Genomic DNA, 26,711 nt, shown 5'->3' on the forward strand with positions numbered 1-26,711 from the left:
CCAGCAGATGAGGATCAGCCAGACACAGCATGACACTGAACACCCATTCAGCATCAGGAGCCTGGAAAATAGTGGCACAGGAGTTGCTATGGCAGCATCTAGGCCACCAAGGGATTCCCACTGTAAGGGGGAAATCCTCCATTGTAAATTCAGTAGACTTAGGCAGTATCTTTGTGCTAGCAGACTGGTGCAGCAATGCCCAGGTTTAAAGTAGAAAAATAGTTTCCATTTTTGCATTTCACTAGCTTTAGAATGGAGTTAAATGTGTGCTGTGCCTGCACACACACCCCCCTTTGAAATACACATGTTGGGCATAGTTAAAAAAAAATTTCTTTTCTCTAACTGTTGAAAAATGTATTCCTGATCGTAGGCCTGGCCTACACTAGAAAATTAGATCAGTTTAACTACATTGGATTTTCCTGAGTGGTGCTGTTTAGCCAACCTAAGTCCCCTAAGACAGTATTAGGTTGATGGAAGAATTCTTTTGTCAACCTATCTACTTCCTCTTAAGGAGATGGATTACTTATGCTGATGGGAGAACTCCTCCCATTGGCATTCATAGTGTCTACGTTGAAGTGCTACATCAGCATAGCTGTACCACTATGGTGTTTAAAGTGTAGACAAGCCCTTAGTAATTGTACTCATTATTAGAATAGGAAATTCCAGCTCAAATTGTAATACCTGACCTACCAATAAAAAGCATGGATAGATGTGCATCGGTATGTTATGTTTTTCTTTATAGCCTGTAGATTAATGGTGATTTTGACCATCTTAGTGTATGTTTCATGTGAAGGTAGAAGTCAAATGTACCACAAGTTTTAATTTTTTAAAAACAATAAACAGTTCTGAAACTTTAGCTCGTGAGGAATAAAAATGTTACTGGCCTGGGATACATTTTTCAGAAGTGTCTAAGTTGCATTGTTACAACTTAAGTGGCTGATCTCTTAAGAAATGGAGGGGCTAGGGCTAGCCAGCTTTGTTTATGAAGGAGGCACACCTGGTTTGGATCAAGTGATTCCTCTGTGAAGAGCAGTGGGAAGCTGCAGTGTAGCTAGTGTAGACGCGATAAAATCGATCCCCAATCGCTCTGCCGTCGACTCCAGAACTCCACCGCAGTGAGAGGCAGAAGTGGAGTCGACGGGGGAGCGGCAGTGGTCGACTCGCCGCTGTCCTCACAGCCAGGTAAGTCGACCTAAAATACGCAACTTCAGCTATGCTATTCGACCTCCCGCCCCCGCCCCCCCCCGTAGTGTAGACCTAGCCTAAGACTCTAGCTAAGAAGGGTTGGGAGTAGCCTGCAGGGGCACTCAGGAGTCAGATGGCCTATTTATACGCATTTCCAGAAATGACTTAGTCATGTAAGAGCATAAGTTCCACGGACTTTTACTTTTGAAAAGGATCTTGGTTCCTAAGTCACTTACGTGCTTTTTAAAACAGTTACCCCAGGTTTTTTAATTCCACCCTTAATTAATGCAGCCTCAAAACAGTGAGGTCCAAATCCTGAAGCTCCAATAGTTTCCTAGGGATTCACCTACAGTAAAAGCATTTTCAGGCTCTAGGCAGTCCTAGAGGACAAGGCTTTTGCTCCGTTGTGGAATGCCCTTACTGTGTTAGTGCAGAACTGAGGATACCAAGGTCACACTAGCTTCAGGCAGTGATAAATGCTGAATTATCAGGAACTGAACATTGGGAGAATGTATTTTCCCATCCAAGTTGTCCTTTACTCTGTAACAAGAAAGAAACTTGATTCAAATGAATGCACAACTTAAAATGAAGCTAATCTTCCTCTGAAAAACTCCATAATTGGGTATTTAACCGCCTGGTTCTTGGGGGTTTCTGCTTTAAAATAGAAATTTGCTGTTAATATCCTGGGAAATTTGTGTGTCAAAGGTTACATTAAACAAAAGATAGATCTAGATTATCTGAAGAATCTGGAGTGATGTTTAATGCAAATTAAAAAAAAAAAAGAGGGTGTGTGTCACTGCAGGTCATTTCTGAATTTTCTTGTTGAGCTTTCTCTGTTGGATATGCAATCTCAGCTAAATGTTTTGAAGAGGATGAATCAAATAAATTGCCCTATTTTGGGTCTCTCTCATCTGTATACAGTTGTGCAGCTCTAGTAGACCTGAAAATTGTGCAGAGACAAACTTTTTAAAAAATAAAATGCTTTTGAGGCAGAAAATTGCTTTTCTGCAATATTGTCTAAACGACAGGGTATGACAGCAAGACCAGAAGTTGCCATCATGTATTGATATTGTAAAGCAAACCTTACATAACAAGGAGAATTATTTGTTTTTATTTTTTCTTATTAAACTACAAAAGATTTAATTCAAACAACACTAAGAATTTGACTTAAACCAACAAAAACAAGGACCACAATTTAGAAGTAAGTCTGAAAGTCCATGCTTTAACCTACCTGTGTTGCCTGTATGTTGCAGGGCACATAAAGTATGATATGTAAGATCACAAAATGTTTGTCAGCCCTTCAGAAGCTCTAAGCACTGTGGGATGGGTTGAAGAAGAAATGTGAGCCTTAATTCTATATCTCCTTGATTTTATGTTTGTCAAATCCTTAGCACTGTTTGAAATTGCTTGTAGTATAATAAGAAAAATGTGGCTTATGCCTTTTGATTAGTCCCCTGGATGTTTTTTTTAACATTTTTGCATGGTTTAATTTCCTTTTTTATGGCATTTTATAAATATAAAATAAAATAAAAGGGAAGAGGAGTGGAAGGGGAAGGAAATGTGTCATTCACATGCTAAGGGAGTTCAGACTCCTTTGAGCCCACTATCACATTAATGGGCCAGTTGAGATTTATCAGGGTTTTGTGTATTAATCTTTATACACATTCACATACTAAAATTGCTCCTTTGGAACTGTAATGCTATTAGCTGTGAATTTGTGCAATATTAGCAATGTGGATTTCCATATTATGGAACCATAATATCAAAGGGTTATTAAAAATCCATATAAAGTATGGCACTTGGAGGCACTTTCTAAGCCTCAATAGCACTGTTGCTTTCTGTTTTTTAAATACCAAAATGGTTGTCTATACTATGAAGAGAAATCCTTTGGCATCTTGTATGAAAAACACAAATAATATTATATTACACAAATGTGCCTAATGTGGCAAAAACGATAAATCTTGGTTTCTGCTGGAGGGCAGGAGGGAGGCTGGGGTGGGGTATTTTTTGTTTGGATGTTCTTTGTTCATGGTTTTTGGGGTTTTTTTTGCATTACTGTAATTTAAAAGTATCACATTATAGATACGGACTAAACAAAACAACACACGAATGGTAAGCAATAATGCTTTTCACATGGCTTTTTAAGGTTCTCCATCTACTTCAGTAGCCAAGATGGGAGAGGACACCTGTCCTTTCCAGCATAAAATGTCTTCCTACTTTAGTTAGTATTTTCTACCTATGTGGATAAACCCCCAATGGCCGGCGCATCCAGTGGGGTATTGGAGGAAGACAGTTAAGGTTACATAATTATGTGAAACTGAGTCATTTTGGTTCTCATGGGGATTATGAAATCTTATAGTTATGGCTTATGTGGCTTTGCATGCTTTGGGCCAGATAATCATCTGGTATGAACTGGAGTAATGGAATTACTGTGTTCAGTTTACAACAGCTGAGGATCTGGTCCTTTGAGTTGCAAGTTAAGCCTAAAACTCAAAGCAAAAATATATTGAGTTGAACATAGTTTTGTGACAAAACCAGCCCTGCCCCCCTTTCTCTGTCTCTGCTTTGAGATGAGAGAACAAGGAAAAATGTACCTGAATGCCAGGGCTCTCAAACAGGACCCACATTCTACTCAAATTTCTCCTTATAGAATCCTCCTTCCTCAAAAACCCATGCTTCGTTGGATGGAGGAGATAAGGCAATGGGTTTCTACCTCCCTCCCTTTAGATTTTTCAGGTAGTGTTGAGTTGGTCCACTAGCCCTTCCTAGCTCTGGAAAGTGGCTGATTTTTTTGCCCCATTCTTCATGGAAGATTAACTGGTAAGTCCTTCCCGAACATCCGCCATATCCAGGATTTTATGGCAGGGCAAGTGAACTTCCCATCCCCATATAATTAGCAAAGGCAAGACAGGACAAGTTCTTCTGGTCTAATTTGCCACTGAATCTGGGAGGTCTCCTAGTGCACTAGGCTATTGGGAAATCACACTAAAACTGTTATGTAAACTATTTCCTGATACCCCCAGAATGCAGTGCACTATCTCAGCCCCAGAGTGTTATCAGTCAGTGCAATTACAGAAGTAGGAACCAGAGGAACCTTTCCATTTCCACTGGAAACAGGAAGGATGCCTGCTATCAAAGAAGGTGCTGGGATGTAGTTTCATCTCCACAATCCTGTCAGGCTGGCCCACTGAAGGAACTGGATGACAAAACTCAACCAGCTTCCTACCCCTGAAGAACTGGGAGGGAGGAACAGGTGATTGGTTTCCCTCTGAAGACACCACTACTCTTACTTCCGCACTCCAGCAAATAGGTTAGAAAAAGGTGAGCTTTGGGGGTTGGTTGGAGCTGGCAGAGGGCTTAGCCAATTCAACCCTAACGCAATAATGACATTCTGCAATGGAACAAAGGCCTTGTCCTTTCAGACTACCCACAGTCTGAGAATGATTTTACCAGTAGGTAAATCTCTAAGAAAGTATTAGAGCATCACAGTTTGGACCAACCTGTGTTTTGAGGCTGTGTAAATCTATGGTGGAATTTAAAAACCTCAGGTAACAGTTTCAAAAGAACCTATGTGACATAGACACACAAGTCCAATTTTCAAAAGTGAAAATCAATGGAGGTTGGGATCCTGAATGCCTAAATCACTTCTGAAAATGGGACATGGGTACTTCAACAATTTTACCCTAGGCCAGTAACCATATTATCGCTAATGAGCTAAAGTTTGTGAATAGTCTGTTTTAAAAAAATTAAAACTCATGGCACCTTAGCCCTCTATGCTGGAACATACACTAAGATGATGTCGAAATTATCCTTAATATGCAGGTCAGAAAGCAAAATATAACTTACAGATATGCATCCATACATACTTGTTGGTAGGCCAGATATTTCCAGTGTGAGCAGGAATTTCCTATACTATTAAAGAGAGTATACTACTAAGATCCACAATGTTTTTAACAGTAAGTTGAAATACATATTTTTAAGTATGCACATCATGTATATGGACAGTAGAGACCTAGAGCAGCTGTGTGGGAAGCCACCCGTCTGGGCCCAATAAGCTAGTATAAGAAGAGCTGCAGGGCCAGAGTGAGACCAGTTCCTTGCTAGAGCTGGATGGTGTGTGGTTGACTGAGGGAGCTGCAGGACATTGAATTAGCCAAAAGCCAGGGATGAGTAAGAAGGAGCCCTGAGCTGGTTACGGGGACTCCACCAGGAAAAGGCCCTGAGGTAAGGGTGAAGATGGCGCAGGACCACAGGGAAGTGGCCCAAGGAATTAAAGCAGCAGCATGACTTAGATAACGGGACACAGCGGACAGCTGCTATCTGCAGGGTCCCTGGGCTGTGACTCGGAGTAGTGGGCAGGCTTGGATCCCTCCCAACCCTCATTAACCACTGGGAGAAGTGGTCTGGACATTGAGGCACCCCAGAGGGAGGGGATTTAACTGCAGCAGCCCTGATGGAGAGACGTGGCCAGAAAAACGCTAAGAGGGAGAAGACTTTGTCACCAGGGAGGGAGCCCTGGTGCACTGCTCTATCCCGGAGCAGGGACAAATGGTGGGGGACATTACAGAGGGCACTGAGACACCACTGTTGGACTTTTACACCAGAAGGGGTTTTGCTTTGCTTTGATCACACAGACCAACTGTGTGTGACTTGGCTGGAGGGCTAAGTCACTGAAGAATCATCACAAAGAGAAAGAGAGAGAGTGCAGACACATGTAGTCATCCAGAGGTGCTCGCAGGAGGTGAGGCAATGAGGCCCCAATCAGACCATGCACCTTATAGCTGTCTCCAGAGTTTGTTCTGGGGGAATCCTCTTTGGCAGGAACCAGGCTCTTCTATGGCCCCATTTATGTTGCTCTAATTCTTTTATACAATGTAAAGAGGCCAGAGTTGTGTGAGGATTTCACCCAATGACTTTGTCCTTATTCTAACCCGGGGTAGGCAACCTATGGCACATGTGCCCAAGGCAGCACGTGAGCTGATTTTCAGTGGCACTCACACTGCCCAGGTCCTGGACACCGGTCCGGAGGGTTCTGCATTTTAATTTAATTTTGAATAAATTAAATAAATTAATGGAGATATCCTATCTCCTAGAACTGGAAGGGACCTTGAAAGGTCATCGAGTCCAGCCCCCTGCCTTCACTAGCAGGACCAAGTACTGATTTTGCCCCAGATCGCTGAGTGGCCCCCTCAAGGATTGAACTCACAACCCTGGGTTTAGCAGGCCAATGCTCAAACCACTGAGCTATCCCTCTTAAACATTTTAAAAACCTTATTTACTTTACATAACAATAGTTTAGTTATATATTATAGACTTATAGAAAGAGACCCTCTAAAAATGGTAAAATGTATTACTGGCACGCAAAATCTTAAATCAGAGTGAATAAATGAAGACTCAGCACACCACTTCTGAAAGGTTGCCGACCCCTGTTCTAACCCATGTGAGAGAAGAATCAGGCTTATTGTTTTTAACTGCAGTCTCTCTTTAACTGCAACAGGGTGACACATGCATTTTCATATGTTAAAGAAACTTTTTTAAACTAGAAAAAAAAACAATTCTTAAAGTGATAGTGCCTATGTGTATTCCACATGTGGATATGCATGTACCTGACTCTGGAATTCTTTTTACAAGCATCATCCATTGGCCTGCACATGTGACGTAGCTCTGCTCTTGCTCCCAACTGAGGGCAAAAAGGGTAGGCCGATGGCGCTCCAGTTCCTTCTTACTGCCACATGCTCTGAGCAGGGGCACCTCTATGTATTTTGCCGCCCCAAGCACAGCAGTCAGGCAGCTTTCGGTGGCTCGCCTGCGGGAGGTCCACTGGTAACGCGGATTCGGCGGCATGCCTGCGAGAGGTCTGCCGGTCCCGCGGCTTCGGCGTACCCGCCGCCGAAACTGCAGGACTGGCAGACCTCCTGCAGGCATGCCGCCTGACTGCCACCCCCACAGCCACCAGCAGGCTGCCACCTGTGGCTTGCCGCCCCAGGCACGCACTTGCTGTGCTGGTGCTTGGAGCCGCCCCTGGCTCTGAGTCAGTATCTTTGGTACCTCCACTCCTTTCTACTGCGTCATTGCAGTAAAGATATTGTATATAGTTAGTTTTAGTAGTTTTTGTAATATAGTCTAGCATGGTATAGTTACATAATGTTTTCCCTGCTTTTCTTCACTACCCAGGGACATTTCCCCCCTGAGAAGTCTGTAATTATAGCCAGGGTCCGAGAATTCAAAAACTGTTTCCTGCCCTTGCTCCTTTTCTGTGAGTGATAAACATCAGTGCTGCCTCGGACTGCGTGAGGCTCACATCTCTGCCAAGTGCAGCATCTGCTGCTCTTTTCCCTTCAGAACTTGTGAAGGTTGAGAACTGAGACTTAAAAAAAAATCTGATGGAGAAGGCAATGAGGCCCCAATCAGACTATGCACCTGAGTCCAAAATATTTCATAAGCAGTGTCTGTTGACCCACACATGCGCTGTAGCTCTCCTTATGCTCCAAACTGAGGGCATAACGGGTGGTACAGGCTGACTCCTCTCCAGTTTTCCTTATTACCACAGTCCAAACAATCCACAGCAAAGGGGATGGAGGGTGGGCAGTGGAATACAGATAGCAACTACACATATCAAAGAACCTCCATTTCTTCTTTGAATGATGGTCTCTATGTGCATTCCACAAATAGGAGATTAACAAGCAATGGGGACAGCAAAAGGCATCTCCCTGATCCTAGGACTATCACCCTGCCATATTTCCAGTTTCTGCTTTAAGCAAGTTTCAGAAAAATTTCTGAATGGAAAGGACTATGTAATCTAAGTATAGGGTCACTACGGCTGTCTCTCTAATTCTTTTGAAAAAACACATTTAAACTCATATGCTAATATATGCAATTTAAAAAGGATATTTTTGTTGTGTTTCACTTGACATTGATAAATGCACTATTGTGTTAAAATGGCTGTAGAATTACTGTAAAATGGCATACAGCAGGTGGGTCCCATCATCATTGCACAGTGAGGCTCAGCTTCAGCTGTCCTAGAACTGCTTCTGCCTCTTGCTGACACTCTGCACTGGCTCAAGGCTGCTGATTCTTTCCTTGCTTCCCTGTATTTCGTGTTGGTGCAAAACCCTCCATTATTTTCAGTTTGTGCTGGGCCTAGCTTTTGCCTCTGCCTGTTAGCCCCTGCCCACCCCAGGAACAAATGAAAGCATATTATAAACATTGCTTCCGCACTGTGAAATTTCTGTTGCAATGTAAAGTACAGTGCCAGGGCTGCCTTAGAAGCACTGGTGTGCTATATGTGACTCCCATATTTTGGGTACCACTAACCTGTAGGATTTTTCCATTACTCTACACTACACACATACTAATTTAAAAGTTTTTAAATTGTTTTGGCTAAATCAAGCTATTCTAGTAGCTTTTGTAGAGTCATCTTCAATAATTTTTCCAGTGGTAAACCATATTCTTAATGGCATTTACTAGTAGGATGCACAGCCAGGGAACTTATTGCAGATACCCATGTGCCGTTACATGTTTAACAAAACCAATATACAAAAGTCTGAACTCAAAGAAAATATGCAGTTAAGTGTTAACAAAATTTAGTGGAGAAATAGATTAACAGTGCTTTGATCTATTTACCTAACAGACATAATGAGCGTAATAAAATAAATCCTTTTTGCTCAATTAAATTACATGACACTTTATTTCATTTTAAACAAATCAGTATTATCTTTTTCACATACTCAGATTATGATCTTATTTTGCTGCTTAAAAGGGAATTATTTAAAAATATATTGTTTTAAATAGAATATTAAAACTGTGTTGGAGAGCCAATTATCCAGTCACATTTCTTTCCTGCACCTTCTCCTCAGTCATGAGACCCATATGCTAAGCTGTGTAAAAATATTCTTTTAGCAGCAGGTGGGTCTTAAGTTTCCACAAGCAATTACAGGAATGTCTTCAATTGTCAAATGCCTGTGCTGCCGATGGGTTGGCTTGGCTGCTTTGTCTTCATGCATGCCATTGGCAAGATTCTCTGGTTTGCTAAGGCCACTGTATGCAGCTTACACAGCACAAAGTGGTTTTAAACCAGCATGAGATTCCCAGTGGAAAAAATCTATGACTATTCATTGAAGCAGGGACTTGAACTTGATCTCCTGCTTCCCAGGGCATACCCTAACCATCCAGTTATAGAATTAGTTAGCAGCTATCTCCCCCCAATGACTAATGAATTATGTATACAAAGTGGAACAGCTTCAGCAGGAGAGATTGAGAGAGTCTCACCCCTAGAATACCTAGTAGCGTAGAGGTTAGGCTGCTGATGTGGAAGATGTGGGTTTTAGTCCCTGCTCCAAATCAAACAGAGTGGGGATTTGAAAATAGTTCTCCCACATCCCATGTGGTTGTCCTAATCACTGGGCTACCAGAGCTGGCCCTGCAGGTGAGGTGAATGCTTAGTTTGAGAAGGATGCTCACTGAGCAGCTCAGGTGCATCAGGATTTAGGTGGTTTTGTACATGACCAATCAGCAGACACTTAGGCACCTCCATTGTTAGATGGCAGCTGGGCACAGGTTTTTAGGATCACAGTGGTGCCTTAAGTGGTAGTTAGGGGCCTAAGTCCCTTTGTAGTTTTAGGGCAGTTTCATTAATGAGCGTTGTAATAATAAACAGCGCTTAGTAAATTCATCTTCAATGCACTTTACTACATAAATAAATAAAATAAATAAATAAATCATCATCAGAATACTCTAGCAAGCTCAGGAAGTACTAGAGTTCAAATTTCACAGATGGGGACACTGGGGCAGAGAAGTAAAGCCCTGCTCCACTCAGGTACCCTGTCTCAAGCTCCCTGCAGTCAGGCCCTTTCTTTTCCCCCCCCCCCCCCCTCTCAGTGCAGAGAGAGACTGCTGAGCTTCTAGCTCCCAGCCTCTTTATAGGGCCAGCTGGGCTCTGATTGGGGCATGGCCCAGCTGTATCTACTTCCCCCAATCAGCCCAGTAGCTGCTTCTCCCTGCAACAGCCTTCTCCTAAGGCTGTTCCAAACCCCTCAGAGCAGGAGCAGGTAACCACCCTGCTACACCTGGCTTGACATCTGGTGCAGGCTAGAGCAATTCTTAAGGCTGCCCTCAATTGTGGCCCCTGCTGCTATAGCCCCTGTGAGCTTTGCCTCAGAGGTGAATAGCTGCAGTTTAGGGATAGAATCATAACATCTCGAGATGCCTTCCAGTGCTATCTAGTCCAGTCCCCTGCACTCATGGCAGGATTAAGTATTATCTAGACCATCCTTGACAGGTGTTTGTCCAACCTGCTCTTAAAAATCTCCAATGATGGAGATTCCACAGCCTCCCTAGGCAATTTATTCCAGTGCGTAATTACCCTGACAGTTATGCCAGGATGCCACAGCCATACCTCCTTCTACCTGGGAGCAGCCCTCCTGACATGTCCCCTGCACCTAGTAAAGAGGCCTCATGCTAGTCGTATTCACTGTGAGTGGGGATTTACACGTACCTTATACTCTCTTTGTAGCAGCATAGTCACATATCAAATAGCATTAAAATGCATTGTAGTCCATTATTGGCACAAGTGATCATATTTTGAAATGTCAGCTTTCTTAGATACTGCAAACACTGAGGTCACATTATCAAAAGTAAAACTGGAAACTTTCCAGATGTGGCCAATATAGTATTTTAACATAAAATTGAGGCTCTCCATTTTATCTAATCATTTAACAAAGATCTTTTTTTAAAGTTTTCCTTCAGAACTTGTGCAGATGTGAAAGCCACTGATGGAGATCAAAACTGCTTAAAGTTAGGCCAAGCACTAAAAACTCAAATTGTTTATCTCTGACATTTTGGTCTGCAGCTGTGGTTATAATCAGCAGATTAATCAGTCTGCAGTGACTCTGGTAGAGAATTTAAGTCTGATACTTGAATAGCTTAACTGGGGGAAAGTGAAAGGATCAGAACTCTGAGTATGAGAGGCTTTTTTCATTCTGCATCTTGTAACTCAGGATGAATCCTGTCATCCTTTTTTGCACACACTTCCTTTTTCTCCACCTTCTCTGCTGCTTATCCACTTTGCAGCCCTTTATAAAACTTTTCCTTCCACCCTTGATTTTTTTCTTTTTAAAAATACGTGCAGGCCTACCCAAGTGCATCTAACCTCCACAGAAGTAACAAGAGCATAGTTCTGTATGCCTGATGCACTAGATTTCCTAACAGGATGATGGATCCCAACCCATGATACAGATTTGGAAAATGCCTTTTCAGGGAGCAAATGTGGAGCAAGCACATGGAGCACATTCGCTTGTTTCAGTTGTTAAGTAAAAATCAGTGCATCTCATGTAATGCAATATATTAAATAATACACAGTTTTCATATATGTTTCCACCTTTAGAAAGTTATGCTTCATACATATGAATAAAAATAGCAATACCACTTGTAAATTACAACAATAAATGGTGCATCTTTTCACAGTTGGATCTACGATTAATTCTTTTGGGAATAGGACCTTAAGCAAAAATACATTAATCTTTCCATGCTGTTCTAGATATTAAGGGTACGTCTACACTATGAGATTAATTCGAATTTAGATAATTCGAATTTGGGAAACAGATTGTATAAATTCGATTGTGCGCGGCCACACTAAGCACATTAATTCGGTTTTTAACCACATTAATTTGGTGGTGTGCGGCCACACTACCCCATTAATTTTAACCACATTAATTCGGTGGTGTGTGGCCACACTACCCCTAATTCGAATTAACAAAATCGATTTTGGTGCTACTCCGCTCGTCGGGGTGGAGTACAGAAATCGATTTTAAGTGCCCTTTAATTCGAAGTAACTGGCTCCGTTGTGTGGACAGGTTAAGGATTAATTCGGATTAATGCAGCTAAATCCGAATTAAAGTCGTAGTGTAGACCAGGCCTAAGTCTTACAGATATTACAATATTTGCTATTTGACAAACATTCCCTCTTCCCTCCATCCTGCCTTGCTTTCTAATACCACAGTGGACTCTCATCATATCTTTCTCTTCTTCATCCTGAGTTACAGTATGTAGGAGATCACGTGCCTACTGTGAGATTAAAGAGCAACTACATGTGGAGACAACCTAAGCACAGTCTCCCCCTATCCAAGTCAGTAGGATCTTTCTCTTGCCTCAGCTGGGTATTGCTGCTACTTTTAGACAGCAAGGAACACGTTTGAATCTCTAAAGTGTCAGAGTGCAAGGGGTGGAGGAAGAGGTGACGCACACAAACACACATTCAGTTGTTGTCTGTTCTAGTGTTTGGTCATAAACTGACATTTACAAATGTTTATTTAAAATTTAATGAGCTGTTTAAGGAAGAGACCAACTCTTAAGTACACTTGAATAACACTGCAATTTTTTTAAAGGCTCTAAAGTTTAACTTTTTAAAAACTTTTATATCAAATCCTGCATTTCTTCTTTGTTAAATCACACTTACCTGTAGGTGTAATTTGAGATGAATTGAAAAGAGAATTTATTTCCCCCCTTGGAGAGGAAGCCTTTTCCAATTATTAGGGCACTAGATTGGGATTTGAGAGACCTGAAAATTCCTTTTCCTACTTGGTTTTTAAAGTTAATATTTCACTTACCTTGTGCATTCCTGTGATAGTGAACACTCACTACCATTGCCTCCAGTTGTCAGGCAGGATGTGGCAGGTGGTCTTCCTGCTGGACATCCCCCCCTCCCTTTTTTTCCCCCTATAACTACACTCTGTGGTGGTCTCTCTGATTTTGCTCCTTAGCCCTCCAGGTGGGTCAAGCATCCCAGTCCACCCCTTCTGGGGTATGCACACACACACAAAAAGTCCAGTACTGGGGCAGTCTTCAGATGCCAGCAAGGGCTTCCTCCTTACATCAGGGCTTGGGGTCTAGACCCTTGTGCTTTCAGGGCCTTCCCCACCTGGGTTCCATGCCAAGGGATAGACTCCTAACATTGTCCCCTCTTTAGGGCTTGGTAAGCTACTCCAAGCCTACCTTCTCCAGCGGGCTCAGATCCAGGTCCCACAGCAGGCACCCTGGAAGCCCTGGGTTCCTGACTTTGAGGCAGTCCACATGCAGGGCTGCTCTGGAGAGACCTGGAAGCACCCTGGAAGCCGTTGGATCTCAGGCCTCAGGGCAGTCCACATGGCAGGCTAACCCAGGCTCCCCAGCAGCAAACCAGGCAAGCTGGCAGGAAACCAGGCAGAGTTCCATCAGAATCTGCATTTCTTCAGAAATTAGTTGAATCCAAGATGTTTCCGTGAAATATTCTGATTTTGACAAATCAGCATTTTCCAATAAAAGTCTTGATTAATCAGAAAATTCCCAACCAGCTCCGGTTCCTTTTTTAAAAATGGTTTCTGGGATAAGAACATAAGGGGATGGTGCAACTACACACCGCCCCGATCAGGGCCTTCAAACAACATCTTCGTCTAAGATCTAATTGTACATATTCTAATCCACAAGGCGCTTTCTCCTTTTCTGGCAGGTTTGGAGCATTTCAAGTTCCATTTTGGGTTAGAGAATACACATCTAATTGAGAAATCACATACAATCTCAGTTCACTGGAGCCTAGAGGTATACAATAATGACCTGATGCAAGAGGCTGGGTTCCCTGACTTTGAGAATTGAGGACACTCAGCTCCTCTCAGGATCAGACACTTAAAGGAGGAGGAGATATCTAGAATAGGAATATGAAGGAGCACTAATAACTCCATATTTATGGTTGAACAGAGCTTTCCACTTAGCATTCGTAAAAGCCTTAAGTTACTAATACTGGTATGCTTACCAGTGGCTGGTAACCATGACTCTAATATGCCTGCTACAAATTGAAAACAAACATTGACTGAAGAACCAAACAGTTTTTTGCTTCAGTAATTGCATGTACTGTGGGAAAGAATATATATGTACCAAATCGAACTCTGTTAAATGAGGGTCAGCAGCCATAAGCATTTTATTGTAGAAGCTCAACCCTGCAGCAGAAGAATATTTTACCCAACAGGAGCACCAAAAATTCAATGATATTCCCATTATTATAATTCAGATAGTCAATAAAGAATATAACCTGACGTGTCTCACTGTGAAGAAAAGTGAATCACCTAGCTAAAAACTTTGCATCACATAATATTAATAAACCTGAATGTCTATTAAACCCAAATGTAATAGGACAATTACCTTCAGAAGATATTAGTATTCATTACACCAAAAACATTAGTTTTTTCAGACAGGTGCAGGTACAATTTCATATAGCACAATATAGTTCACCAGAGACATTTCATGTACTGTATAATATTAGTTATAAATTTCTGTGCATTTCTTGCTCTCTATTTTGCCCTAGTAACTTCTTCTACAAAACACTGTTGTAGCTGAAGAAGGGTTCTGAATTTATCTTTTATACAGTTTAAATCCCTTTAAAATGTTACTTAGCAGATACATTTTGAGATAAGAACTACATGTTTATAGTTAATCCCCTTGCATACCAAGTTGTTGGTTTTAAATTATAACCCTATTGCTCTTAAAGCAATCTCTGCAATGCATTGAATGGTTTTATTTGCCATTTTCTTCAGTAGTAATTTCCTCTGTGTGGCATTTAGCTTATTCAGTTTATTTTAAGATGGCCATTCAACTCTGACTGCGTTGTGGTATCCTTTTCTTTCCCAGAGCATTTGCTGAACATTTGTTCTGGTTGCTTGGGCACAGGAATGGGAGACAGGAGTTGTAAGTTCTATTCTTTTTCCTACCACTAACTTGGTGTGTAACCTTGGGGAAATCACTTAATCCCACTGTGCTTTTAGCTTTAGCATCTGTAAAATGGGAATAATACTCACCAGAGTAAGCCAAGTTATTCATTACAAATGACCTATAAGACAAGTGTAACCCTTTCTTCTGTTTGCAACATATTTACAATGGATGTTGGTGTCTGAAAATATTAATTGGCCAGATTCTAAACTGTGCCCAATGTGTTCTAGGTGCAGCCTGTGCTGATGAGGGGGAGTGTGCAAAGAACCATCTGTCACTCCCTAAACTTGAGGGTGCTTCTCTGTCAATGTTTTCCTCAACATTGTTTACAACAACTTCAGTGCTGCTCTAAACTATGTTGGCTAGCTATGGTTCCTCGGTGCCAGAAATCACTTGTGCATGATGATAGTCAAGCCATGACTCCCAAGCTTGAGGGTGATGGCAGAAGAGTAGGATTCTTCAGTTCTGTGCTACTCATGGATTCCCTTACACAGGGAATCTTAGCTGTGCTGTTAAATTGATTTAAAAGCCCTTTTGAACTGCCAAAGCAGCACAAATGGACCAGGTCAGAATAAAAATATGACCTATAATATGTTAGTATCTGCTAAATATTGAACAATTTCAGCCTCTGGGGTATTTGTCAACCATTCACTTAGCCTGCTTGTTTTTTGTGGTTTATGCTGGTTACCTAAGACACATGGTATTTTTTTTTCTGTTACTTTGTTGGATGATGGAAACTTTTTTTAAAAATAGAAGAATAATTGAAGCAAATAATGAATTGTGCACACTATTGTTCATACACAAATATGTTCATAGGCAACTAATCAGTCTCACAAATAAAACCAGCTCTGATACTATGATATCCATAGATGAAAAGCACATATATGTATATATATATACACACACAAACTATTAGTAGTATAGTACTAGTATTATTTTTTTCCATTTTAATATATTAGTATAGCACTGGCTACAGAATGGCAGCTCTGTTTTAGTTTGTCTTCTATGGTAAGATCAATTTTCAACAAAGGTAATTTGTTGTGGGAAATTTGTTCTTAGATGCAGTACTAAAAAAGTGAAATGTTACTTCCAAAAGTCTCCAGACATACATAGTGCCATTAAAAAAACCGATATCATCTTTGTGAGGTGTGACAGAGTTGGGACTCACCACCCAGTGCTGCCTGCTGGTCATCTCCGGGAATTAGCTGAGTCCAGTGGAGCGCCCTCTCCTGGTGGTGTCCCGCCCGTTGTCTCGCCCTTGGTTGGCGTCTGAGCCTGTCTCGCTCACCAGCTCGTGGCATCCTCTTCCGGACCACTGCCCTCCAGCAGTGCCCCTTAGTTTATCCAAATCCCCTTCCGGGGGAGGAGGGGTGGTTAGCAACAGTCCTTCTCTGCATCCCAGCCACAGTGGTCAACCACACCCCAAAGTCTAACCCCTTCTGTTAGGGGTCTGGTGCAGTCCGCTATCACCACGTCACCTGGCTAGGTGTTTGTGCAAGGGTGAAGGGGGGGACCCAGGCCCGCCCTCTACACTGGATCCCGGCCTAGGGACCCTTTGGCGGCAGCCTTCCTGCCCTCCTCCTGCATCTCTCTCCCTGGGCCGCTCCCCCTTCGGCCCCTTTGCACCAGCTAGGCCCTTCTCTTAGGGCCTGCAGCCTGGCAGGTAGCGGGCTAGAGTTCCCTTCTGCTCCCCCGAGCCTGCCCAGCACTGCACTGTCCCAGGTGCTGGTCTCCTCTCTCAGGAGACAGACCTCCTCCTCTGAAGGTCTGGGAGAGACTCCCTGCTCCCTTCCTGGGCAGCCTTTATATAGGGCCCAGCCTAGCCCTCATTGGCTGGCTCTAATCTTGGCCCTGATTGGCCCCCAGTAAGCCCTTTCCTGATTGGCTGCTGGCCTGCGCAGCTGCTCTGGCCTACTCTAGCTCCCTTTCACATGGGGGTGTGGCACTCGCCCCGCCACATGAGGGAACCCATAACTGTCATTTGGTAAGTGCTATTATGGTATGGTGCTGACATTACTCACCTGATCTAGGAAACCTGAGGAAGCCAGAAACACAATCAGATAGCTGGAAAGCAATTTTTAAAAAGGTAATTAAATAAACATTAAACATGGGCATAGTTCTGCTGAAGACAACATTGATAAGTTATCTAAAATATTGCATTTCATTCTACTGATTCTTTCTTTGAGGGGGTGATGTACAGTTGGTACTAAAACTTTTTTGTGTAATATATTTTTAAATTTATGGCTAATAAAGGATGCCAAAAGTAACTGCAGTAGAAACTGATGTCATCTCTTTATCCAAAGAACATACAGCAAGAGTAAATGTTTCCCCAAATGTTGTCATTAATATGTGCCTGAACTTTGACCTCCATCCTTCCAAGTTATAGCAAAGTTCCACACAGTTGATTGGAAACAGTGCATTCAGTTAGGATTGTAAAAGATGAAGTCTTGTACCTTTTGTTAGTATATGGATACTAAAAACCCTGTGACACTTTCTGTAAGAGGAGGGTGTTGCAATTGTGTTCTAGCCCAACATTTTCCTCCCCACTAACAATCCCCAAAAGAAGCCAGGACATCTCATTAATTAATTTTTTTTCTGATATATTTGTTAATATATTTTTAGATCTGAAACGTAGCAATTGCTATACTGAATCAGCCCAGTGGCTCATATAGTCAGAGTATTCGATCTCTGACACAGGCCAGTATCAGATACTTTAGGAGAAACGGCAAGTAACTCCAAAGTCGATAATTAAGGAATAAACTGTCCACAGAGGAAATTTCCTCCTGATCCCTGATAGTGGTTGATTTATGTCATTAATCACAAGGATTTTGTCATCTTTTGAGAGAGAAACAAAATTCCTACATCTCAATTCTCCCTTGCATCTGAAATCAGCTTTGCATGTGGAGAACAGGGGAACATCAGGGAGCTGCCTGATTGGGTACTGTTCCAGCCCTGGCACTAGTTAGAGCAGCTACTGTAAGTTAGAGCTTGCTTCTTTTTTTTAAAGATAGGCACTACAATTTCTATTCTCCATTTGAGTTGCTGGTTTTGAGTGCACATTTTTGTTAGCAAATCAATCATTTAATTCTTAATTTCTTTCATTATCTAGCTCTATCTTGGTGATGTATTGCTATTTAATGTAGCAAGTTGTTCCAGCACTTCCACTTTTCACACCACAATCTCTGAAAATATCTCATCTTTACTACTTGAAGAGAGTAGGTCCCCAAAACCCTCTCTGGTGAGGTGATGCAAAGATTTAATTCAACTTCTCTGCAATGTCATGATCCTCCTTAATTAGTCCCTTTACAAACTGCTACTCCAATAAAACCACCAATTCTTTTAAAGGATTTCTGTTTCTTACAAAGATAAATAATTACTTGTTGTTCATTTTTATGTCTTTGGCTATTTATTCTTCAAGATCTTTTTTAGCACTCCTAATTCTCATCTTACAGTTTACCTGCACTAGGTTTATGGTTCTTTTTATTGGCTTCATTAGGTTTGGATTTCCATTTTGTGAAGGATAACTGTTTCACTTAAATAACCTCTTGAACCTTGCCATTTTAGTGTGCTGTTTTTCTCTTGTCTTTCTGTTGCTTGTGTTGTTTAGAGGCATACATACTTTCTGTAACTCTGGTACAATATATGCTTAAGTGGCCTCCATGCTGATTCTTAGAATTTAAATTTCCTTACTTTTGACTTTAGGGTCCTATAGACTCATTTAAGACTATCTTTCTAAAGTTTAGTGTTACAGTGCTAGGTTTTGTCCAGTTCTTCCCCTGAGTAAGGAAGTTAATTACATTGGGGTGATTGTTACTTAATGACTCAAATATAGGCACCTCTTGAACCAACTCTTGTGTGTTACTTGGAATGAAGTTAAGAATAAAATCACCTTTATTGTACCCCTAGAACTAGCAGTTCCAAGAAGGCTTAATTTAAGATGCTGGGAAGCTGATTCTCTAAACTTGTACTGTTGTGGCATTTGACCAGTTCATATATGAGTAGTTGAAATCCCCCATTATTAGAGTTTTATTAGATTTAGTTGTGCCTTTCAGGTTCCCCCAAAGTTCATATTTGTGTTAATCTTTGACTCAGTACAAAGAGGAGGAAAACTATTTTTGTTTTGTGTTTGTTTTTGTCCTTAACCATGGTACTATTTTTTTATTCAAAGACTGTAAAACACTGGTTCTTATTGTTCACATGCAAACCAGTAACAACTACTTTAATATTTAAACTTCTGACATTACTGTTCTTTCACTCAAATAGGATGTAAAGAGTTGTGCATACATCTATTCATTTTCTGGGTGATGGTAAATAGCTTCTACATTACTTGACAGCTGAGGTGTTCCCTCCTGAATTAAGTTCATGCTGTTTGTGGGGTAGCAAGGGGAAGCTCAGATGACAGATGCCTACACTGGCAATATTAGAAAAATACCCAAAGCAAAATAGTTACTCTTCAAGGACTGTTTTTCCATCCTTTAACAGTTCGTATTTTAGCATTAAATTAGAGAAAGAAAATAGGTTAATTCTAAACATGTTGTTAGATAAAATATAAATTACCTACAGAGCTGAGTTTTAAAATATTTCCCTTCAAACACAATTTGAAATATTCAATCAATATCTTTTGAAGAAATAATATAGTTTTGTGAACATCTCATTCACAAATACTAGATTACAAACCATGAGCCCTCTCATTGGGACTATTTAGAGGTGTAAGGTTGCTCCCACTTGTAACTATTACTGCCCAGAGCTTTGGAAAGGAATTTTCCAACAAAGTGTGTAGCCCTTGCCTTATTCAATTCACTCCTAAAAACTAACTTCTGCAGAATAGCCTACAAAAAAATGAATGTACACCTCTACCTCGATATAACGCTGTCCTCAGGAGCCAAAAAGTCTTACCGCGTTATAGGTGAAACCGCGTTATATTGAACTTGCTTTGACCCACCGGAGTGCCCAGCCCCGCCCCCCCGGAGCACTGCTTTACCGCGTTATATCCGAATTCGTGTTATATCGGGTCACGTTATATCGAGGTAGCGGTGTATTTACACATATAAAATACAACAACAAAAGCCACTTTAATCACTGAGACATACATATCCCAAAACTTGAGTAATGACATAATCTTATTTCAGTAACCTATGTCCTTCCCTTCTGGTGTATGGTATCAGGACCGACGAGGGGTGGGGGAAGCCGGTACAAATTACCGGGGCCCGGTAGTCTGGAAGGGGCTTACCCCCTCCCCCCCGCCCCCGTCGGCCCTGTTTAGCCGGTCTGCCCTGGCTGGGGGGGCCCGAAAAAATTCCAGGCCCAGCTTCCCCGGCTTCCCCCCCTCTCATCGGCCCTGTTTAGCCAGTCCACCTTTGCTGGGGGGCTCCCAAAATTTTTTTCACTGGGGCCCGAACCTGCTCTCGGCGGCCCTCTATGTTATATCCTTGTTTTTTTCTCCGTCTGTTATTTAGGCCTCAATCCTGCAAGGGATCTATACTGGGTGACCCTTACAAAATTCCTTTTCTGTTTGATGGGATTTTGCATTAGGACAAAGTTCACATGTACATACTTTTGCAGGATCGAAACATAAGACCATAAGATCTTCGGAACAGGGACATGTATTCTATGCACCTTTATAGTGCATGTGGGCACTTATAACATGATGATCATAAAACCCAGCTACTATAATATATTTTGAAAAATCATATTCCCTTAATATTCAAAGAAAGAAAGACTTATTTCTCTGCCTCCATTGTAATCTACTCCAATGTCAGTTCCTTATAAATAAGCTTTACAACATAGGTACGAATTATTAGTGTATGAAGAGTTCAAAACAAAATTCAAAAAGCTTAATTATCAGGCTTCTTGCATCTTTTTTTAAATTTACAAAAATTGTCCAATTTCATGAATAACACAAGAAATTTTGTTTGTGTTTGCTCATCAGTATGACTGTGTTGTGGTGGTAAAAGGTTCCGGTATCCACTCTAAAAGGGACTTGTTGCTGAACATAAACCTATTCTTCTACATTTTTTCCTCAAGCAAAAATCAGTGTTCCAAAAAAAGGATTTAAAGTTCAATGGTCATGTTTGCAATACCCAAATGGTCATTTAATAGAAAAGAAAAATGTTCTGGGTTCATGAACTGGCCTGGAATGAAATGAGTATAATTTTTGCACAAGAGTTTATGAAAAACAGATTTAGTCTGTTTTCCTAGAACAAATACTAAATATTTCTCAAATAATTAACTCTTAAAAATATCTCAACAACATTTACAAGTAAACAATAAAGAACATGAAAACAAATTTCCTCCCATACCAGAGAAAAGAAAATATATTTAAATACAAAATCTTGTATCAAATCCATGTATTCAGAGTTACTCAGGAAGTAGGAACTAATTTAAAAAGGTCTTTGTTCTCATTTTTATATAAAATAAATAGCTGCGCATAGTACAATATCAGAACCAAAAAATAGGGGTAGCCTGTGCTACCTATATGATTCTGTATGGTAATACACTTAACTGTACCCGGAACCAGCCCAGACAACATCCCTAATTCCACACCTGTTGTCTTCTCAGACTACAGTGTTAACAAACTGCAGAATAGATTACCCTTCAGCCCTCTACCTCTTGAGGAGGAGTGAGGTGAAGCCTTGTCACTAGAGAATCTTCAACTTCACAAACAGTTGAGGAAGGCATAGTCTATGGGGGGTGGTATTGTGGGCAGGCAGGAGGCTGCCCAGGGAGGGCCTGGGGAGATTGGTTGTGAGTACACTTCGATTTAACTGGGGATGGAGGTTAATCCAGGGCCGCCCAGAGGATTCAGGGGGCCTGGGGCAAAGTGGGGGAGCTGCGGTGCTTGTACTCACCCGGTGGCAGTCTGAGTCTTGGGCGGCATTTTGGCAGCAAGGGGCCCTTCAGTTGCTCTGCGTCTTCGGCAGCTCTGAAGGGCCCCCCGCCGCTGAAATGCTGCCGAAGACCCGGACCGCCACCAGGCCAGGGCTCGCAGGGCCCCTGTGGGGCCCGGGGCCTAGGGCAAATTGCCCCACTTGCCCCCCCCTCTGGGCAGCCCTGGGTTAATCATAGGTGATAGATATTTGCATATATTATTTCACAAAACCTACCCCGTCTAAAAATTGTACTCCAAATTTTTAACATGCGTCTCTAGACGCCTACTACATTCATTTGTATTTAGGCACTTAATGAAGCAGCTATAGCTCTCACTGTATTCATTAGGACTTGTGGGTTCTCTGCAATTCCGACAATCATGCCGTTTATTTACTTGCCTAAATATGAATATAGGTGTCATAACTTCAAATTTGATAATGTTGACCTTAGCTCTTCAGCATAGCTAACAAAATAGAATTTGCAAGTTAATAATTGAATTGAATAAATAGTATTCAGCATGCTGAGCTTTCAGCAAACACTTCTAATCCCTTTTCTTTTCCACATTTTTGGGATGCTGCAGTCACCGAAGGCAAATAGATGGATAAAATTATATGTGCTCCTGGTACAGATGCATTTGATGTTTTGTGGGAGAATAAATTATGCAGCAAATGAGGTGTTTAATTTCAGAACCTTCCATAAAGGAAATAAGATCCATATGATCTGTTCTGTTACTGTTTGATTTACCAGTGCTTAACAGAGATCCTTACGTTCTGACCCCTTTTTCTGTTTACTTTGAGCTAGAAGTCTACCAAGGTTACACTATATGTACAGTAGTCTAGTTGCCTCAGTAGTATGAAAAACTCATCTGCTCTAGTGCTCAATTTGACAGTGCTCACCTACTGCAAATTAAAAAGCTGCTGTATATTTTGCCCCACATAAACTGATCACATCTTTCCCAGCAGCAGCAAATATCCATCACTATAAGTTTTCAGTGAGTAGACAGATTGAACATGTATATTTTTTAAGTACGATCAGCCTGCATCATCCCCTTCCAGGGAGGAATTTCCATAGGATACAAGGGAAATAGGGTGCAGAAATGGAATTCATCATTCCTGTGTCACATGGCTGGGATCTGAGAGTTTAGACCCAAGGAAGCAGAAAGGAAGATATGCTACTTTGCTCTGTAATTTTCTCTGTTTTTTTACAATAACCCTTCAATTCTTCCATGCATACTCTCACCCATTGGGTTTTTTTTTTCATTTTATATGTTCCTCTTCTTTTTTCTTTAGCCACGAATCCTTCCAGTAGCCTCCAACTTTTGTTTTCCTGCTTTGCTCACTATTCCTTTGATGCTTTGTTTTCTAGTTCATTTGTGTTAATTCCTTGTCTCATGGCACTTACACAATCACAAAGTGGGCAATATTTGCTGGGCTGCTCAGTGCACTATCCTGGAATTTTCAGAAGAATTGGATTGGTTTAAACACATCCTCCAAAAACATAATGCTTTCTTGTTCAGAGAAGATAAAGCCACTCAAAAGAACTGAATTTTGAGGTAACCTGAAAAAAGTGGAACTGAAATGTATTCAGATGTATTCTCCTGTTCCTGTTTTGATTAAAGATATTTCCTTCAAAGAAGATAGTGGAGTTTTTGCTGTTGTCACTTGCAGACATAAACATTCAGATAAAAGGCAACATGAGATCATATTGAGACAGTCAAGTTAAAATCAAAGAGTTTTCAACAGGTTGGTAATGCTGTTGTCTGGCTGAAACTTGAACTTAGTGATGTGTGTAGTGTGACTGTTTCCAAACTGTACTCTTTTATATGTTGAAAGAATAGGAGATTTTTTCTGTGAGGAAATAGAAGTCAAAACTTGCTTATCTTTTGAGCCAGATGCTTATTGTTGCCCAAAAGTGAGCATCAGTGTATCGGCTGGTAACAGATAAAGGCCAACTTTTTTTTTTCTATTCTAGTCACATACGTGTCCTTATGGTCAGTGTTTTCCAGAGTTCAGGGAGCATACAGGTGGCATTGCATGTAAAGGGGAAAATATCTGTGATTTTACTACTTTCATTTCTACCTTAGTGAGTAGCAGGAGAGGCAGCCAAATAGCCACAATTAATTCAGCACAGTTTGGCACAATTGGCATTCCCTGCTGTGGTGAGACCTAGATCTGAGCTAACATGAGGACTGAATTGGCTCTCATAGCTGGAAAGGCATTGCCCCAAGATAAGTATTAGTGACATAATTTGCAGTGCATTATGGGGAAGTTCATTTTTAGCTTTTTTATATCATACTTACCTTGTGAATTAATATAGTGTCAGTTTCCAGCCTTTGTTGTCTTGTGGTATTTCGTTGAAGCTAAATTACATGTACATTTTCTTTTATTATTGCTTTTGTCATAGCAGGGGGGTTTTAATAGCAAAAAGTGTGTGTGTGTGTGTCCGTTTTATTTTTGCTTGCTGAGTATGATTAAAAATAAATCCTTGAATTTTCAGTTTTGCCTTCTAGTGGGAATGCACACAGTCTTACAGTTTCTAGCCAAGGGCATGTTTTTTTTCCAGTATCCATTTGTATTAAAATCTATTAAACTTTTCTTCATATCTTTTAAGGCACTCTCTCTTTTCACCCCTGGCAATTCAATGTCAAGCATTTTGGAAGCAAGCCTAAAGATATTGTGTTTTTATGTATTAACTTGAGTCTCCTCTGGAAAACAGAAAGCATGCCTCTTAATATGCTGCTTAAATATCACTGGGCCAGATACCTGACTTGATATAGTCAAATATAAAGCCATTTACTTTTCTTCTGTCGTGTCCGAATGTAGCTGAAAAGTACAATAGACTGGAATGGGTTATACAGTATTATATAATCTTATGATATTCAGAAGTGCCCAGGGAAAAGAATACAGTGAAGTATAGTGTTTGGATTGTAAACCAACACTCTTCTAGTTATCAAACATCTGCGCTCACTTAGGAGGAAACAATGTTTTATATTTATGGTAATCTGAGATATATTAAATGGAATTTGTCAGCTAGTTACTAATCACCAAAGCCAAGGGCAGGAAAAAAAATAGGATTTTTTAAAAAGGCATTATAGTCTACAGTGAGTAAATTTTTCTACAAGTTTACACATTTTCCATCTTCAAAGTTATTTATTTTCTGAGAGAAGGATAGGTTTGCCTGAAATTATAATCACTGCTGGAACTTGAAGAAATCATCCTTATCCTCTTTTACAAGTTTCTAAATAGTGCTTCCACTGCTTTGCCATGGTGCTCCAGGCAATATGTCATGCAGAGTGGCAAGGAAGTGGAAAATTGGGGTTTCTAAGTAAAGAGCAAATGGCACACACGTTTAACACTGAGTTAAGATAACACTAAGTTATCTTGGTAAATATAAATCATATTGATTCAACTATGTCAATTGCTTGAGCAGTGAGTAGATACTGACCAGCATCAGACTCAGACTAAAGTGAATAACCAAGATGATGGTTGAATCTCAAGAGTCAGTGATTTGCTTCAATTTGGCAGTGCATTCAAAAGACTAGGGGTGAAATCCTGGCCTCATTGACATGAGACATAAAAGTCCACTGGCTTGAGTAGTGCCAGAATTTCATTTCAGATGCTTATCTATAACTGTTGGATTTGCAAAATTAGGAGGAAATCTCAAAAGAACAGGCTTTCTCAACAGATTTCTAGTAATTTGTTTCCATCTTCCTGGAAATACTCTGAGAACAACTTATCATAGTTCCAGAGTAACTGCCCCCGTATTTCTCCCTCTATGGTCCCTCAAGAGTGACCAGACATCACTTCTCCTGTGCTGAGACCTGTGTCTCACTCCCTTCTGGAATGTTTTAAGACTGCACAGCTCCCTGCCTTATACTATTGTATCACTAGCCATTCTGCACTTTACTGTCTCTCTCTCAGGGCTATGACCAGTGTGTTGCCCACAGTTACCAAATAGCAATAGCCGAGTTACCAAATAGCAACTTCTAAGCAAGTGCATTTATTCTTAAGGTAAAAGCATCACAGAGAAAACATATTAACATAAGAATAGAACCTACATGCATCCTAAAAAGCTTACCTGAGGGTACCCCAATCCCCATCTAGACCTCTGGTAGATTTTAGTCTGTCAAAACCTATAAGCAGGTTTTCCCTCTGGTTACAAGGACAGATCAGCCATTTTTATACATCTCAGGCCTTTGATTTTGGCCTTCTGCAACATGAACAGAAGACAATGACCTGTCTTTAGGATGTAGGTTCAAAAGGCTGGGTTTTGCATAATGGAGTTGGGAATTTGCATGAGCCTCTCCTTAGAGATTCCCCAGGAAATCCACTTAATACTTATTGTCCCAAAAGCCCATGCTTGTCTGGCACATTTTTAGTATAGTTTTTTGAACTCCCGTCTCCCGCTAGAGTGGTTACCTACAATCCTGGACCACAACAATACATAAACTTTATACAACAAGGTCTTCCAAGAATATTGTAGGAAATTGCCATATCTGTCACACAAACTTTATTGCAATATTTTAGTTCTTATTCATTGAGTCTCAGGTAGTGCAAACCAGGGCCTAGATTGCACTCCTCAGATCTGGATGCAGAGGGGCCACTCTCACCAAGAAGGGGAACTCTGTCACCTTAGTGGCGGCATCTCCCCCCTTCTTCAGACTGAGTGGATGCCTTTTCATGGGATCTGTGCAGGAAAGGGATTTATAGGTGGCGTAAAGGGAGAGGATGGAGTGTATGTAGATCAGGACTGTGAGGTACACATTGTCTTCAGGCAGTAATACCTTTTCTGCACATCTCCGTCCAACAGGGGGTTTCTAGAGGCTGTCTCACCCAGTGGGGAGTCCCTAGTAGCCCAGCTCCAACAGAGCCTCTTTGCCAAGAAAATGACAAGGAAAGGTGCCTAGCTGATATGAAGACACAAGAGCA

This window comes from Terrapene carolina, unplaced genomic scaffold (assembly GCF_002925995.2).
Source record: "Terrapene carolina triunguis isolate 2854851 unplaced genomic scaffold, T_m_triunguis-2.0 Scaffold66, whole genome shotgun sequence".
Classification (NCBI taxonomy): domain Eukaryota; kingdom Metazoa; phylum Chordata; order Testudines; family Emydidae; genus Terrapene; species Terrapene triunguis.